The sequence below is a fragment of the Phascolarctos cinereus genome, unplaced genomic scaffold, assembly GCF_003287225.1.
Source record: "Phascolarctos cinereus isolate Bilbo 61053 unplaced genomic scaffold, phaCin_HiC Scaffold_4;HRSCAF=312, whole genome shotgun sequence".
Classification (NCBI taxonomy): domain Eukaryota; kingdom Metazoa; phylum Chordata; class Mammalia; order Diprotodontia; family Phascolarctidae; genus Phascolarctos; species Phascolarctos cinereus.
Genome location: NW_027555847.1, coordinates 564,991,747 through 565,009,315, shown reverse-complemented (window position 1 = coordinate 565,009,315; position 17,569 = coordinate 564,991,747).

Here is a 17,569-nt window from a genome sequence, read left to right as displayed (position 1 = left end):
TGGGCTGCTTGCATTATTTTCTCCTTTACCTGACAATTCTGGAATTTGGCTATAATATTCCTCAGAATTTTCATTTGGGGATTTCTTTCAGGAGGTGGTTGGTGGATTATTTCAATGTCTATTTTACCTGGTTCTAGGACCTCGGAGCAGTTTTCCTTGATAATTTCTTCAAAGTTGCTTTCCAGGCTGTTTTTTTTTATAATGGCTTTCAGGTAGCCCAATAATTCTTAAATTATCTGTCCTGGATTCATTTTCTAGTCAGCTATTTTTCCAGTGTGGAATTTTACATTTTCTTCTATTTATTTTCATTCTTTTGGTTATGTTTGATTGATGTCTCATAGAATCATTAGCTTCTCCTTGTACAATTCTAATTGTTAAGGAATTATTTTCTTCAGTTATGTTTTGTATCTCCTTTTCCATTTAGCCAATTCTATTTTTCAAAGAATTGCTTTCTTTGGTCAATTTTCAGTTCTTCCTTTTCCGAGCTATTGACTTTCTCTTGCATACCTCTCGTTTAGTTTTCCACATTTTTCTTCTACCTCTCTTATTTGATTTTCAAATTTTTTGAGCTCTTCCAAGATGATTTTTTTTGCTTGAGACTAATTCATATTTCCCTTTGATGTTTCACATATAGGCATTTTGAGATTGCTGCCCTCTTCTGAGTTCATGTTTTGATCTTCCCTGTTGCCCTAGTAGCTTTCTATAGTCAGGGCTCTTTTCTGTTGTTTTTGTTTGTTTTGGTTTGGTTTGGTTTTTTTGCTCATTTTCTAGCCTATTTCATGGCTTTTAAAATTGAGCTCTGCTCCTAGGACACAGGGAGTATTGTCCCAAGCTTCTCATGCTGGGGGCCAGGGGCCCTGGTCACTGGCTTTCCACACTGAGGCCTGAGGTTCTAGCAGTTTGCCTACTTCACTAGAGTGGCCTGGCCTAGTCACATCTGTTGTACCCTGGGTTTGAGGGCTGGCAGTTTACCTTCTGCACTTTAGCTGTAGGCCTCACAGTAGGACCAAGGGGCCTCAGGTGATGATCTTTCCTGTGGCAAAAAGCCTCCTACTGGCTTGCCCAGATATGGTCTGTGCTGGGATGCACTCCCCTTTGACCCAAGTGAGACAGACCTTTCCTGAAGTCTTTTTAAGTTATCTTAACCTTGATTTTTTTTTTGTAGATTTTATCACTCCAGAATCCATTTAGAGGCTTGATTTAACATTGTTTCTGAGGGAAAGTGTATTGGGCTCAGGCAACTTCCTGTCTTTTCTCCACCATCTTGGCCCAGATTTTCATTTGTGAAGCAAATAGTAGAGAGAATATAATCAGACTGATATGCAATAATGAAAGGTAAAAAAGAGGGGGACCAGTGAGGTCCAAGGAAAGCTTCAAGAAGTAGGCAGGGTTAGAATGGTGGGTAGAGCATAACTTTTGATGTTTTGAGTATGTGGGATTAAGGTTGAATAGACTGCTGAGGTTGCAAAAGATTAAAACACCTGTCTGATATTTACTCAACTTCCAACTTGGCCCAAGACCTTTAAATGTCAGTGTACCTTTGTGCAGGTTCGGTTTCTCCACATCAGTTGTTCAGGGTAATAACATGGAAAGAGTAGGTACTGAAACTATCAGATAACAAAAAAGAATTGTTACCTCATACCTCACTAATCTGACCAGAGATAGATATAATTTACTTTAGGTATAATGTTAATAGCAGCTTTCTCTTTTATAAAAAAAAAGTTTTTAAGTTAAGATAATTGAATTGAACATGATACAGAAAGTCATGCAATTTTTGTAATACCTTTCTCTTAAAGAGCTCAAAGTTCTTTGCTGATGTTATGTCATTAATATGAAGGAAATTCCAATGAGGCAAGTATTTTAAGTACTCAGATGAAATTTTACAGATGAGGAAATCAGCAGAATGGCAGAAATGACTAAACTAAGGTTACTGAACAAATAAAAGGCAATTTTGGAAACCTAAGCAATTGCACTACCCATGAGACCACATTGTCATTTGCTCAAGCTTCTGATTGAGGCTCTAGGGACATATTGGTTAGAGTTTTTATTGCTGTTTTTTTTCTAAAGATATTTGTGTGGTTATCTTAAGGGAATTGTACATGATCCTGGCACATTTTCTAATGTAATTTCAGCACATGCCATGCACACATATTTGAACACATGCTTATCTAAATCAAACAATAAAGTTAGTTAGTTTGATTATTTACTTTATAGAAGTCTTTAAAGAAAGATTTTTTTAAAAAGACCTAAAGGTAAAAATTCAAAAACAAGTGGTTGATGCTAACTCTTAAGTGTGTTATTCTTTCATTGGCTTTGGAGAGACTCTCTGCCTATCTATTACTCTGTTCCAGATACCTGTAATTTCCTTTGGCAGGGAACTATTTTCTAACATAACCAAGCAGCCAACAACCATTTGTTTGTGGTTGCAAAGGATAGATTTTCATTTGCATGCATTTTCCTTAGGTTGTGTAAACTCTGTGTTTAGAAATGCATACTATGTAATGTGGGGGATTGGTTAATTAAAAAAAGAAAAAGAAAAGGAAAGAAAAACACATACCCATAAGGCCAAGTTCAAGTTAATCTGTTATTTAAAAAGTAGTGGTAGAATGTATAGCATGATCAATTTTCCTTATCCCTGCAATACCTTGTGCATTTGTGATCTCACAGACCCTCAGAGTGCTCAGTGATCACTGATACAATCTCACTCCCTTCGATAGTATCACAAACCATCAAAAACCATCTATGTCTTCTCATCCTGTACAATTCTCTCTGTGTTCTACCATAAACACTCCAAGGGGGTTAGAGGGGCACTATCCACTAGGCTAGGGATTTTCCTCTAAATCTCTTGAAATTACATGGAATGGACATCGTGGTATAGAGGAGCTATCCAACAGTTATCCCTTTCTTTCTCTACGTAACTGGCTCACCTGCTTGTCCTGGCATACATGGCCGCCGCCCTCCCCCAAATAATGTCTTAACATAGAAGAGTGGAGAAACAACAAACTTTGGAGCCAGGAAAACATGGATTTAAGTCTCAACTCTAACCTATGGTATGTGAACTCAAGAAAATCATTCAAGCTCTCAGAGCAGTAGGACAATGCTTATCTATACTGGTATAGGAATTCCCTCTTATGAACTCTCTATACCAATGAGCTCTAGTAAAAACAATAACTTCAACAACAACAACAACAACAACGAAACACGAACAATATTTCTGCAGAGCATTCCAACCTATTATGATGTTATGTTGCATTGGAAAGATGGAAGGGAATGCAAATTCTGATCTTTGAATGTTCCACTGTATATCTAGTAAGTTGGATGTCCTTAAGAAATGCTTCTTATTTTTTTCATTTTATTATATGTGTATATTTTTATAAGTTTAATTTTAAATATATTTTATTTTATTATATTTCATATTTTATTTTATATATATATTATATATATATATACACAATTATTTATTAAATGATAGTAAGGCAAAGGACTCCTGTTTTATGTAATGTAATTTTCAATTCCTTGTTCTTCTTATTTCCACCTCCCAATAGAAATATTATTCCCTCCAAACTTCTGTTGGTAATAATAAACATTTGACATCCATGATAACACAATGGAATGTAGCTATATTTCTGAAAATAATCTAGAGTGAGCCCCTTTCTGGATTAATCCACCAGTGACTTTGGTCTTTCTAATGGAGAAGAATGCAGCTCCTCACTATGTGTGGCAAGTACTTGTTTAATGAGACTTTTCATTTCTGTTCAATTCAATAAAACTTTATTGTCAGCCTACTATGTTCCATGCTATGTGTTAAATGTGGGCTGCATTCTACTGGCTCAATATATATGCTCAGAGATAGCCTTCTTCTAATTATGTTTTCTCTAATTTTTTCACTAAATTACACTTATTTCTGAGGGGGAAAAAACACAGACACTCCCTTATCTAAAATATGCTAAAATATTAATGGATAATAGTCATGGCTCTCTTTTCTTTAGGGACTGTTTGCAGACATCATGCAGAGTGAGTAACAATGGGGACTTCTGTTGTTGTTGTTGTTGTTGTTGTTGTTGTTGAGGTTCCTTGACTTCAGTTCCTTCCCCAACTCTGGCAGACTAATTTCTTTTTTTTTTTAAAATTATTTTGAATTATCCACAATCACTTCCGTAAGTTTTTGAGTTTTAAATTTTTCTCTCCCTCCCTCTCCATCTCCCTCCCCAAGATGGCGTGCAATCTGATATAGGCTCTACATATACATTCCAATTAAACATATTTTCACATTAGTGATGTTATAAGTAAGAATTAGAACTAATAGGAGGAACCACCAGAAAGAGGAAACAAAACACAATGGAAAAAAAATAGCAAATAGTATGCTTCGATCTACATTCAAGCTCCATAGTTCTTTCTTCTTTGTGGATAGCATTTTCCACCATATGGCCTTTGGAGATGTCTTAGATCCTTGTATTGCTGAGAAGGGTTAAGTCTATCAGTATTAGCCATAGCATAATGTGGCTGTTACTGTGTGCAATGTTCTTCTGGTTCTGCTCACTTCACTCAGCATCAGAGCATACTAGTCTTTCCTGGCTGGCTAATTTCAATGACTCAAGTTATTTCCCTGTTCTAGACTTCAGATTCTCCAACAATAAAATGAAAATGATAACTTCATCCACCTCCATATGGCATTAAGAAAATCAACAAGAATGGGTTGTGAAAGCCTATTCAGACAGGTAGCATTGCATCTGTCTATACATACAGGCATGAATACACACATACACATGAATATGTACCATGCTTCCATTAAGGTTTCTTGTCTACCTACCTCAACAATGGCACCATCAGGCAGTCGGAGGAAATGTCGGTATAACTCTTGAAAGCCACTGGGATGAGTGGTATATATAGACACATGAGAAATAATGCCTTCTGGACCAGCTGCACCTGCAGTGATTTTATCTTGATGCTGGAGGTCACAGCTGGGGACACCGGACTTGCTATCGTGGTTTTTCCAGACGTAATCATACACTGCCACCTAGTGAGATAGACAGCCCCCCCATCATCCCCCACACCCCCCATACATGCATATACACCCACACATGCACACACACAAAGAGAGAGAAAGAAAAAAAATTAATTAACTTCTGGCAAGAGCGTAACCAATTTTAAATGATTTTACAATAAATCTGAAGTCTCTGCCATCTGCAATGCCTGCACTCCGTTCCGCTGCATATTTTTATGACATACATCTAAATAGTGAAGATAGAGAAATCCCTGGTGTGGATTCCATAAAGTTAATTCTGCACAGATGAAGCTGTAATTGGCTCCCATATTAACCAAAAGTAGGAAGATCAAGCAGGGTATGACAATGACAATGTTGATTAAAAAAAATGCTTACTGATAGTTTTGTGAATGAGTATTTGTGCTTCCCCATCCAAAGGAAAGAACCTGTCCTCTTTCTCACCAGTAGTGATCAGTCGGTGGCATTTGGCATCATAACCTTATGACTCATAGCAAGTCTTAATATCTATTGAAAATTAAGTGACATATTCTGCCATGATACACACAGCAAGGATTGCACATGCTTGACATACTTACCTAGTTCCTTCCCCTCCCCTCACATAGAATAGAGATTCTCCCATCCTATTCCGACTTCTCTCACGCCTTCCACACCATCCCGTTTGCCAGTTTCTTTCCTGCTTTTCTCACTGGATAGATTGTGATTTCTGGTTGGAATGCCTAGATAATAATTCCAGTTCCTAATATAGGACCATAACCCATTGTGGCCACTGCATAAATATTAATTGTATGTATGGCTGCCCTAAAAAAATTGCTGCTTCTGGAAACAAGTTTTCCAGAACAGATGATAGGTTTCATGTCTATTTAACTGCCTACTACGTAGACAACAGAGAGATCCTAATGAAATGGAAAGAGAATCTGCCTCTGAACCAGGGAGTCCTGGGTCCAGGTCCCATTTCTGATATACTGGCAAGTCATTAATTTTTCAGGGCTCTAGAAACTCTCTTAGACTACAGTTTGCAAAGAAGGTGCTTTGATAGAAGAAATTTCCTCATCTGAGAGTTCCTTGCATCAGTGAAATCACAGGTTCGTTTTCTATCCCTATTCTATTTACGATATGTTGTACTATGCACCGGGAATACAAAGACAAAGACACAAACAAACAAGCAATCTTCTTTGTGATGCTTCTTTGTGGCTAGCACAGTCATGAGAAGTCTTGGCCCTACTGGCTTATCTTGAGTGGTGAGCTGGTAATCAAAGTACCTGAAAAGTAATCGTACCTCTGAAGCTTATTACTTATGCAACATTGTAAATGTCACTTAACTTCCCTGGGCTCCAGTTTCATCTTCTCTAAAACAAGGAGCTTGGACTAGGTGGTATCTGAGGGCTTTTTTTGATCTAGATCCTCTGATCCTATGACCAGCATGTTTTCTCATGTTCATAAGGTTTCCACTTAGCTCAGTGGGTGTGACAAGAGCTAGAAGACAGCTGTGAGTGATCTTGATAGATATTAGCCTCTCAGTCTTGCAAATGTAATATAAAACAAATACACATTATTCCCCTGGATACCGTTTGCATGACTGGAAGGATATTAAGATGGATACATTTGTCTGAAAAGCTGTAACTCTTGCTTCTACTGAATGATTACCTATAAGTGATGAGTGTCCATGGGAATGTGAGCAGTCAATTGTGCTGATTAGACTTTTCAAGCTTGACAATTTACGTTAAATTTATATTCTCTAAATTGAATAAGGCACTTGGACCCAACCTGCCCTTCCTCCCATCTCTACTTCCTAAATCGCTAAACCTTAGACAAGAGAAAAAAGGAGCTGCTATGAAGACATTTAAGGATGTCTTTAGCTGGTTTTATGCTTGGGGGAGAGTGACTACCTGCTTCCAATCCTCGTTGTATTTCTGGGGAAAAGGCCTGAAGTCTGAATATGATTACACACAAACAACCCCTAAAAGAAGAGATGATCATGGCTAGCACAGTTGTAAGAAGTCTTGGCCCTCATGGATTATCTGTAGTGCTATGCTGGTAAATGTTTAACAACTAGCTTTCCTCCCTCCTAACCTCTCATCCACCAAAAAAAATCACAAATAGTTCACTTCTAAGTTTAATCTATATTATTGATATTTTTATAAATAAAACAAAAAATCAAGCCATTTAAAGAATTTGTTGATTTCTGATATATAAATGCTTACAGTGAAAATTTGACTCAGCTCTCACAAGCCACTTCAAGCTAACTCCAGCAAACCTCTTATAATATGAGACATTGTTATTAAATCTTTCTTTGAAATGACATTAATAGGACTCACATGTCAATGACTGTGGGCATCTAGGTGGCACAGTGGATAGAGCACCAAGCATGGGGTCAGGAAGACTCATCTTCCTGAGTTCAAATCTGGCCTCAGATATTTTCCAGCTGAGTGATCCTGGGCAAGTTACCTAACATCTGTTTGCCTCAGTTTCCTCATCCGTAAAATGAGCTGGAGAAAGAAATGGCAACCCACTTCAGTATGTTTGCCAAGAAAACACCAAATGGGGTCATGAAGAGTTGGAGCTAGAAAGACTGAACAACAACAACAGGCGGGAGGAAGGGGAGGTCTCAGTGGTACTATTCATCCGGTGGCCAAATGGTAGAATCTGAGAAGAAAATGGAAGCAATATTTTGCTCCCCTCTCCCTGGCGAAGAAGGAGCATTACCTATATTGTTGGAAAATGAGGTGTTCACCTACCAAACACAGGAAGGAAAGATTTAAAAATTCCCAAACTGAAGTCTACTTCCAGTACAGGGTAAGGTTCTATTAATGTTTTTGAGTTTAAGTCAGGATTGAAAATGAACTAGGGGAGATCCTTGAAGTATCTTTCATATTCATTTGTTTGGTTTCCCTCACTTCTTCTAAGTATTTATTCCTAGAACAATTGTGGTTATTCCACAATTTCAAACTTACTGATGAGAGTAAATCTCTTCCCCACATTATTATTATCAGCAGCATCATTACATAATAATAATAATTGCCAATTGACATGGGATTTAAGTTTTGCAAAGCGTATCATCTCACTGGAAAGATATAAAATCGTACATGTATGTCTCCAAGAGCCAGTTCAGGAAGAATTAGGCCAGTAAAAAATGAAAGTATGTGAAGTTTCCTTAAAAGCATCACCACAGTGAAAAAGATCCTAAGAACCATTGGAATCTGTTTCCTGGTAAAACAAATTACTTTCCAACAGTCTCTTCATGGAATTATTTAATTATAAAAATAGCATACATCTTCACCACATAGTGAAGAAAATCAAAATTAAACCTTATAATTTACAGAAGTTTCAGCTCATATTTGCCAAAGGTGTAGAGGCCTTCCTCAAGTCAATCTTGTCTGATCCTGTCTCACTTCTATGCTCAGGCCTGTGTCTGGGCATTCTACCTACCTTTAGAGAATGCTATTTCTGTGCTTTCGTGAAGCTCCATTTCTCCTACAAAGAGGATCTCAGCCTAATCCCATTCCAGTTTGTGTCTCTAAATAACTAATACCCTTTAGGAACCTATTGTTGTGTTGATATTCTAGCCAATGATCATAACTGATTGGCTCCCCTCACCTTCTTCCCCAGTGAATTGACATCTTATATGCCCTGCTATTTCTTCTCTGTGCATTTCTGGGCTGGGTTTTGCTGAACTTCTTATGTACCTTAATTCCCATTCTGCTTGCGGAGCCAGAATGACCAATACCTGTTTAGTCTAATTGGTGTTTCATTTCTTTCCCAGCCCAGCTGCCCCTCTCTACTCACTCCCTTACATTCATAGGTTCATAGTCACTATGACTTAGGAGAAAAATTGTTCAAGTTGGAGTCAAAAATAACACACAGATTCAAGTCCTTGCTCTGCCATTACCATATGTGTGACCTTGTGCAAGTCACTTGAGGGCTTTGGGTCTCACTTCCTTCTGAAAAGAGGGAATAGGAATACATGTACTATGTTTCTCATAGGATTGTTTTGGGAATCAAAAACACTATATAAATTATGTATCATATCATATCATTTGTTGTTGTTCAGTCATGTCCAATTCTTCATGACCCAGTTGAGGTTTACTTGGCAAAGATATTTGAGTGATTTTCTATTTCCTTCTCCAGCTCATTTTATAGATGAGGAAACTGAGGCAAAGAGGATTAAGTGACTTGCCCACAGTCACACAGCTAGGAAGTGTCTGAGGTCAGATTTGAACTCAGGAAGATGAGTCTCTCTGGCACTCTATTCACTGCACTACCTTGATGTCCCATATTATATCACATCATATTATGTTATAATAATTTATTACATATAGATAGTATGTGATAAATGATTTGCCTTTGGGGAAGAAAGCACCCTTATATCACATTTCTTACAATATTGCCATATTTCAGACATATAATGGTAGTAAATATTCCCATCCATGATAAGTGAAAGGTCATCTCATCATTTGGGTAATTATATCCTGACTATTGACCAAAGGTGTTCATAGTTAGTAGAGATGTTAGGCTAGGACAGCTAATCAATAAATTAACACGTATTTATTAAGGTCTTACTATGTACTAGGCAGTGTGCCAGGTGATCAGGATGAGAAGATAAAAATGAAACAATCCCTGACCTCAGGGAGCTCACATGCTGTTGGGGGAGACAAGATATATTAGTACATACGAGAAAAATGCAAAGGAAATAAAAGGTAATTTGTATCTTTTGGGAGAATCAGTAGAGACTCATGTAGAAGATAGCACTTAAGCTAAACCTCAAAAGAAACAAAGTTCTCCCTACACACCCCTGCCAAAAAAGAACAAGATAGGAAGCCAGGACTAAGACATTCTGTAATAGATTGAACTGGAAAAGAGTCAGAGCAGAGCATGGTTCCAAGAAAGAGATGGGAAGCATTGATGAAAACATCAGCTATAGGAATCATATTCATTCTGAGACCTCCACTCAACCTTCAGTTCACTATAATTCATGCAGGTGAGCCAGAAACTCCATGCTGCTGTTCTTTCCAAATTACAAACACAACACTGAGTATTTTGAGTCTAACTTCTTTTTTTTTCGTGGAGTGGTATCCTGCTAAAAGACCTAACTTTGAACATTTGAAAATTGATATTCATGATGCCCTTTGGTCTGGGCCCCCATCAACAGGAGAATGGAGGAACAAATTATTGTATGTGAATGTGATGGAATAATACCATACTGTAAGAAATGATGAAGGTGCATATTTCTGATAAACTTGGGAAGACTTGTATAAGTGGATGCTGAATGAATTGAACAGAATCAGGAGAATACCTTATACAATAATCATAACAGCAACAAAACTCTGAAATTCTATCTCATTTCATTTTAGGCAACAGTAGCAAGAAGTATAAGGAAGTTGGGGCACACAACTTAGGGAATCTAGCCACCCTTGTATAATACGTTCTAGGAGCTCTAAGGAACAAAACAAAAGAAGAAGAGTAATGATAGTTCAGAGATAATGGGGCTTTTACTATGGTTTGTGGTTGTTATCCAGAGTCTATTAATCTATAAATACCTTAGCTTTCGATTTCCTTGTAATTAATGATTAAGCTATTTGGCAGGCTAATGTTCACTCAGCATTGAGACCTATCCTGTCCTTCAGCAAAGTGAAGTAATGCAAAATCTCAGAAGATGGCTACTGTGCCCTAAATAACCTGAAGACAATTCTGCAAGTTAACTCTCCTGTCATCTAATATATCTATCATTGAGCCAATCAAATGTGTCCATTCATTTCTAGAAGAGCCCATTTCAAGTAAATAAATCCATTGAGACAAGCCAGTCAAGAGACTAAGCATATAGGATGTGTCAGAGAAACTGAAGTTGGCTGAGCTCTGGATGCACAAGAACTGACAAGAAACCACAAAATGCCAGAGAAGTGAAGAGTAATCCTTATGTGAAATTCATCCCTCAGCAAAATAATAATAATAATAATAAGTTAAGGAGGGTAATTCAATGGTAGAAGAAGCAGGTCAGAGCAGGTTCAAATGCTGCATATTTCACAACAGAGCTTAATTAAAGCAGGAGTATGAGGCTGTTAATTGCATTATAATAGTTCCGCTTGAAATTAGGTCTGATGTGAATGTCCTTAGAGTGAATTTGTTTATGTTATTATAATTGCACAATGCTACATAAATCCAAGTCAGAGACACAGTTTCAACTGCCCTTTGGTGTCTTTATTTTCCTTCCCTGGTCATCTGTTTGCTCTTAGAGTGAACATGAGGAAAGGCAGCAGGGTCATGTATCTAGGTCATATTGGATGATTCAGTAAGTCTCATGTGGCTTTCAATCTTATTAATAATCTAAATATGTTGTACTCTGACGACAGTGATTTTGTTCACTACTTCTTTAGGGCAAAGCATGACGTAAAAGCCTGTTTTTAAATAACTGTGCAGCTCATAGAAATATGTTTGATTTTACCTTAGATAATAAGTCACATTTTGAAAACCAGTATACATATTTGTATCTTTAGATACATAATGCCAAACATCCTGATGGAGTTTTTTTTTAAAGTAAAAAATCTATAGGTTTTTAATCTAAAGTCATGTTGTTTTTTATTTTCAAAGTTAGACAATACTGCTACCTGACCATGATGGGTTTTTGTTTGTGTGTGTGTATGTGTTTGCCAAGAGTATGGACAAACTTCTGGGGACTTGTCCCACATTCAATTCAATTCAATAGGCACTTGTGATGTGTCTACAACAGGCAAAGTACAGTATGGTGCTTAGGCTGTGGATTCAAAGACAACAATCAGCACAGGCCCTCCTCTCAATCCTTTATACGGGCATAAGATGTGCACAAAAGTAGGTATGGTACAAGTAGAGTTTGATAAGGCTGAAAGAGAGATGCAACATGTTTTAAGACATCTGAGGAGGGAAAATCAGGAAAGACTTCATGAAAATGGTAGTATGCAGGCTGCTTAAGCCAGTACACCAAGAAAGAAGAAAGGGATTTAAATGGTCTGGGGTTTGGAGGCATGTGTTCAGACTTTGGGGGGAGTGTGTTCTGCATAAATGCACAGAGGCAGAGAGGTATATGATGAGTTCTGGGAACAATTAATCCAATGGGAGAGAAACATAAAATGAGTGAGAAGGAAGAAATTTCTTCCAGTGGAAAACAACAAATCCTCAATAGGAGGATCTGGGTTGGAGTCCTAGCTATACTATTAATAATATCCTGTGTGACCTTAAGCAAGTCACTATACCTAAGAACTGAAATATATGCTGCATTTCTAGATCTTACAATCTTAAGAAAGAAGATTGGATTAGATTAGAGCCAAATTCTGAAGGGCCTCATCTATATCAATATTAGTCGTTATTATTATTACAAAGCTATGGAATTTATGACCTAAATTATGCATTTTAGAGACTGAGCCCAGCCAGCTGACTCACAAAATGGAATGTAAGCCATGAACCTGACCTAATTACCACTATATCCTTTTGTGATATTGGAACATTTGGGAAGATATGGGAAGAAAATGAATTTTCTATTTTCATTTAGTTAGCTTGGGTTGTTCAGTCATGGAGTATACGAGGGTGTATATGTTTCTTCATCTTATATTTTATTTTGTAATAAAGAAGCAAAAAATAAATGGCAAATTATACCCAAATAAATTAGATAAGTGAGATGATTATAATTTGATGTTACTTTCTTTAACATCACCATTAGGAGTGTAGAACAAGCAGTCAAGGATATTTGAACCAATTTAGAAAGAGGTAATAAACAATGTTGCAATGCCAGAAAGACAAACTTCTAACAAAATTACCCATGCTTAATTTGGACAAGAAATTGTGCAATTTGAGAATAGCTTGGCACATAACCTGTTCTCAATTTCATTATGCTAGCCCTAGAAATGCAAGTCTCATTGTCTTAAATAATCCTTTTATATTGCGAAACTGATGCAGCCAGTGTGTAGATCAAAAATACTATTGCTGAATCGGAATGAAATAAATGAAGAAAAGAAGAAATTCCTATTTCATCTACTGGGGATTAAAGTTTCCATAACATGGTGATTAAGAATTCTTATTAAAATAGGAGAAGAATTATAAGTGGAAATATAAAGTCTAATATGTCATGCATCCTCCAATATTATGTTTATATCTTAATGCACATTTTATTGCATATATTTTAGTTAAGATATACTAATAACATGAAGGATATTTCATGAGTAGCAGTATATCTGAATATATGGGCAAAATAATGACCATGCTAAAAGTTACTTTCTTTCTTACTGACCTGCTGATAGGCACACCTCACTGTTCTGACATAAACTGGAATACTTTTGTAGTATATGAATGAAAGACAGGGTGGAACCATTTGTGTATATCCCTGCTGGCCAGAGATTGAAAGGGAAGGCGGAGAATGAAGAAAGAAGGGAAGGGCAGGAAGAAATCACAGAGCTATTGCCTCCCACTCTTCTTTGAAATAAGTGGTGCGATGGTGAAATGTACTGTTCGAATACAAAGACGTCATAATAATGTAGCCAACAGTTTTCTGCTCATGTGTGTCCCTCCCTCTAACTAGAGCTTTAGTTTTAGCCGCCTTTTGAACTCTTAAAAGTCAGATTGACCTAAGTATTCAATGTGAACTGAGAAGTGGATAAGTTACCCAGATAACTCAAGTGCAGGAAAATGCTTGCAAATCCAAACAAAAGAATTTCTCCTCAATTATTTGGATGCTTCACAAGAGAAGAAGGAGGGAGAAGGGACTGAATTGTTTGGATGATTTTTTTAATTCTTCAGTTCTTTTTTTGTGAACTTCAATTAAAGAAGAGAAACCTCATTGCATTGAGTGACATTTTTTATTACAATTGAATTTACTTGATCACCTAGATTGAGACCCAGAAGAAACCTCAGAAGATAGATAGACTGGGAACAGCTAGGTGGGAAGTGGATAGAGCACTGCTCTGGAGTCAGGAGGATCTGAGTTCAAATCCAGCCTCAGACCAGACACTTGACATTTACTAGCTGGGTGACCCTGGGCAAGTCACTTAACCCCCAATTGCCTCACACACGCTCTCCCCCGACTCACACACACAAAAGACAGAAGATAGCTAGATTGACACACTAGTTTTAGAGATAGGGAAGCAAATTCCAGAGTGGTTAAGTGATTTGCCCAGTGGACACAGGTAGTTTGTAGCAGAAGCAGGATTTAAACCCAGGTTCTCTATAAAGCCATTGCTCAATCCCTTCCATCATGTGACTTGTTAGCTCACGTCAATAAGCATTTATTAAATTCCTGCCATGTGTTAGGTATTGCTAGGGCCTGTGAATATAAAGAGAACAAAACCAAAAACAAACCTTTGACACTCTACATTTATTCCCTTTTATGCTGTCTAAGATTCTAGCTCAATTGACAATAGTCCAAGAACTATACCATTTATAGCATACTGACAATATAACCTTTGTATTCGTGGTTCTGCATGCCTGTAATACGCATCCACCTCAGCTTTGCCTCTCAAAATTCCAAGTTCCCTTCAAAGTTTTTCTCAGTGCTCACCTGTTATATGAGGCCTTTTCTGACCCTACTTCTTAGTGGTCTCATCATAGCAGTTTGTGTTTCCTTATCTGTGGTTTTTTAGCCCAGTATAATTTAAGTTCCTTGTTTTATGTTTGTCTTTATATCTGTAGTGCCTAGGACAGTGATTTACATGTGGTGAACATCTAATAAATAACTCCTGAAATAATGAAAGAGCTTTATATTCAACATGAACTGACATAACTGAACTAAAATATTTCAATTTTTTAGCAGTTGACCCAGGGATAAGCCTGACATAAGTCTACCTTCTAGGCTAGCCTTTCTGTTTATAGCTAAAGTTGGCAGAGGGGCCAGTCAGTGACTATGGCCATTCATATGGCCTTCTCTATCAGAATTGCCCAGCTAACATTTTGCAACTCTCAAGGACCAGAACCAGAAGTGTTAGAAAGTTATTTCCCTGTGGCTTAAAAGACTTTTACTGCTGAATAACTTTTGATTTGGCTTAATTTTCTTCAATGGTAGAAAGTGTTCAAAGGAATGAGGAAAACCAGAAGGCCTCAACATTTTTTATTTACTTCTATTTTTAATACAGGATAACTCAAAACTTGGTTTTTAATGGATATTTATGTCCCCTAGGAAGTAAGGGCATATGGCTGAATCAAGGATATTCTTTTATTACAATGTGCTGTTTTTAGTCAGTCATTTCAGCCACGTTAAGCTCTTCATGATTTCATTTACAGTTTTCTTGACCATTTCCTTCTCCAGCTCGTTTTACAGATGAGAAAACTGAGACAAACTGAGTTTAAGTGACTAATCCAGGATCATACAGCTAGTAAGTGTCTGAGGCCAGATTTGAACTCAAAATGGGTCTTTCTGATTCCAGGCCTGGCACTCTATCCATTGTACCACTTAGTTGCCCTGATATAATGTACACTCATTTCTAAAATAGCCCTTAATCAGCTTGTACATTGTATTGAACGGTATAAACTGGTCAGTAAATTATTGTTGGGGATCAGGGACAGGGTAGGGAGTGTAGAATTATAGTATAGCAGTAAATACTAAGTGCCTTAAAAGTTTGAAATAGATCCTTTACTACTGTATGTAAAAATAAGTGGGCTGTGTCTTTCCCCTTTATGCCTATGTTTTAGGAGAAAGGAAGATCTCCAACCAGATTTATTTAAGAACTCATTCCTCCAGAAAATAACTTGGTCTTTTAAAAATGAGCCCTAGGGTCAGGTAGTTGTTGTAGTGGATAGAGCACCAGCCCTGGAGTCAGGGGGACCTGATTTCAAATCTGGCCTCAGACAAATAAAACTCACTAGCCGTGTGACTCTGTGCAAGTCACTTAACCCAAATGCTTCATCAAACAAAAATAGAAAAATAAAAAGGAGCCCTAGTGTGGGAATCAAGAGGCCTGAATTCTACAAGTGGTTCTCCCATTATGTGGCCTCAGGCAAGTCATTATTTTACCTTTCTAGGCTTCGATTGCTTCATAAGGGGGATTGACTTCATGATTCCTAGATTCTCTCTAGTTCTAGGATTCTGTAAGAATTATCAAGAGGTTGAACTCTCTACCAACTTCCCTCACCACCCAAGTTTTAAATCTGAATTTCTCAACCAGGAGAAGTTTGTTCAGCTGCTATCATCATCATCACATCACCTCCACCCACACCATCCACCCACAGACATAAGTCTTCCAGTGTCATAACCCTCCTAGAATAATACCCCTTTGCACGCACACGACACCTCTCTTCCAGGGATTTCAAAGCATTTTATGAGTCTTAACTGATTCATGCAGCAGCCCTTCAGGTAAGAAATATTCTTCTCATTTTATAGTAGCTATATTTGAGGCAGAGGAAATATTGGCAACAATCTTTAGTGCCATATATAACGCCTTTACTGAGAGGGCATTTTGAAAGCAACAAAACTAAAAACAAAAACAAAGAGTTTTATTCTTCTCCCAAGGATCTGATAGCTTTCCTAAGAGATTGAACTTTTAGTAGCAACTTATTGCCTGTTGAATAACATCCAAACTGCTTAAACTTGGCATTTAGGACACTGTACCCTATGCCACTACCCTAATTTCAAGGCTCACCTCACATTAACCATTTCGCATCCCCCATGTTACAGTCAGAATGGTTTCTCATCATCCTCATGTCGAGCTTCCTCATTTCTGTGCCTTTGCTCATGTTACTCCCTCTGGTTGGAATGCCTCCCGGCCTCTCCATCATCAATCTCTCCATACTTCTACCTATTGAAACTGGACCTAGCACTTTTAGGACCTAGAAAACATGCATCAGATCTCTGTACACTCCAATTATAAATAACCTTTCCTTCCTCACAAGTTGGCACTATCTTTACACTCTGTTTAGGGATTTGTCTTTTCCTATTTTGTATTCTAGTTGCATATATGTCATACTCACCTGTACTAAAATTGTAAGTCTGATTAGGATAAGAATCATACTATCTATCTATCTATCTATCTATCTATCTATCTATCTATCTATCTATCTACATACATACATACATAATCGATCTTATCTAATTCAGTGTTATAGTAATTATATCTTAATATTTATTGAATTTAAATTTTGAATTAAATTAATTTCAAAAGAGAAATTATCTATCTTACATTCTCTTACAAGAATAGAGAAAATTTTCCAGTCCCTTCTTACCACAATTACTCTTTCCCATTGTGCTTCATCTGATATATCCCTAATATCCAGCACAATTCCTCATACACAGTATTTAATATTTTTATCTAATTGATTTGATATTTCACTTAATATTACCTTGCATATTTAATAAATATTTACTGAGCACCTAAGATAATATAGAGTAATAAATGTGGTTAGATAATAGTACCTGTGAAAAATAACCAATGGTGTTGTACAAGTGTATTGTAAGCACAATATGAGTCAAGGTGTGCTATAGCAGCAAAAAACAAAAAAAAACCCACTAATATTCACTCACATTGTGTTAAAAAATAGTCTAGAATTAGTAAGTTATTAGTTCTAGTAGTCTGACCTCGTCAGACCATACTTAAAATATTGTATTACATTTTAAGTAGG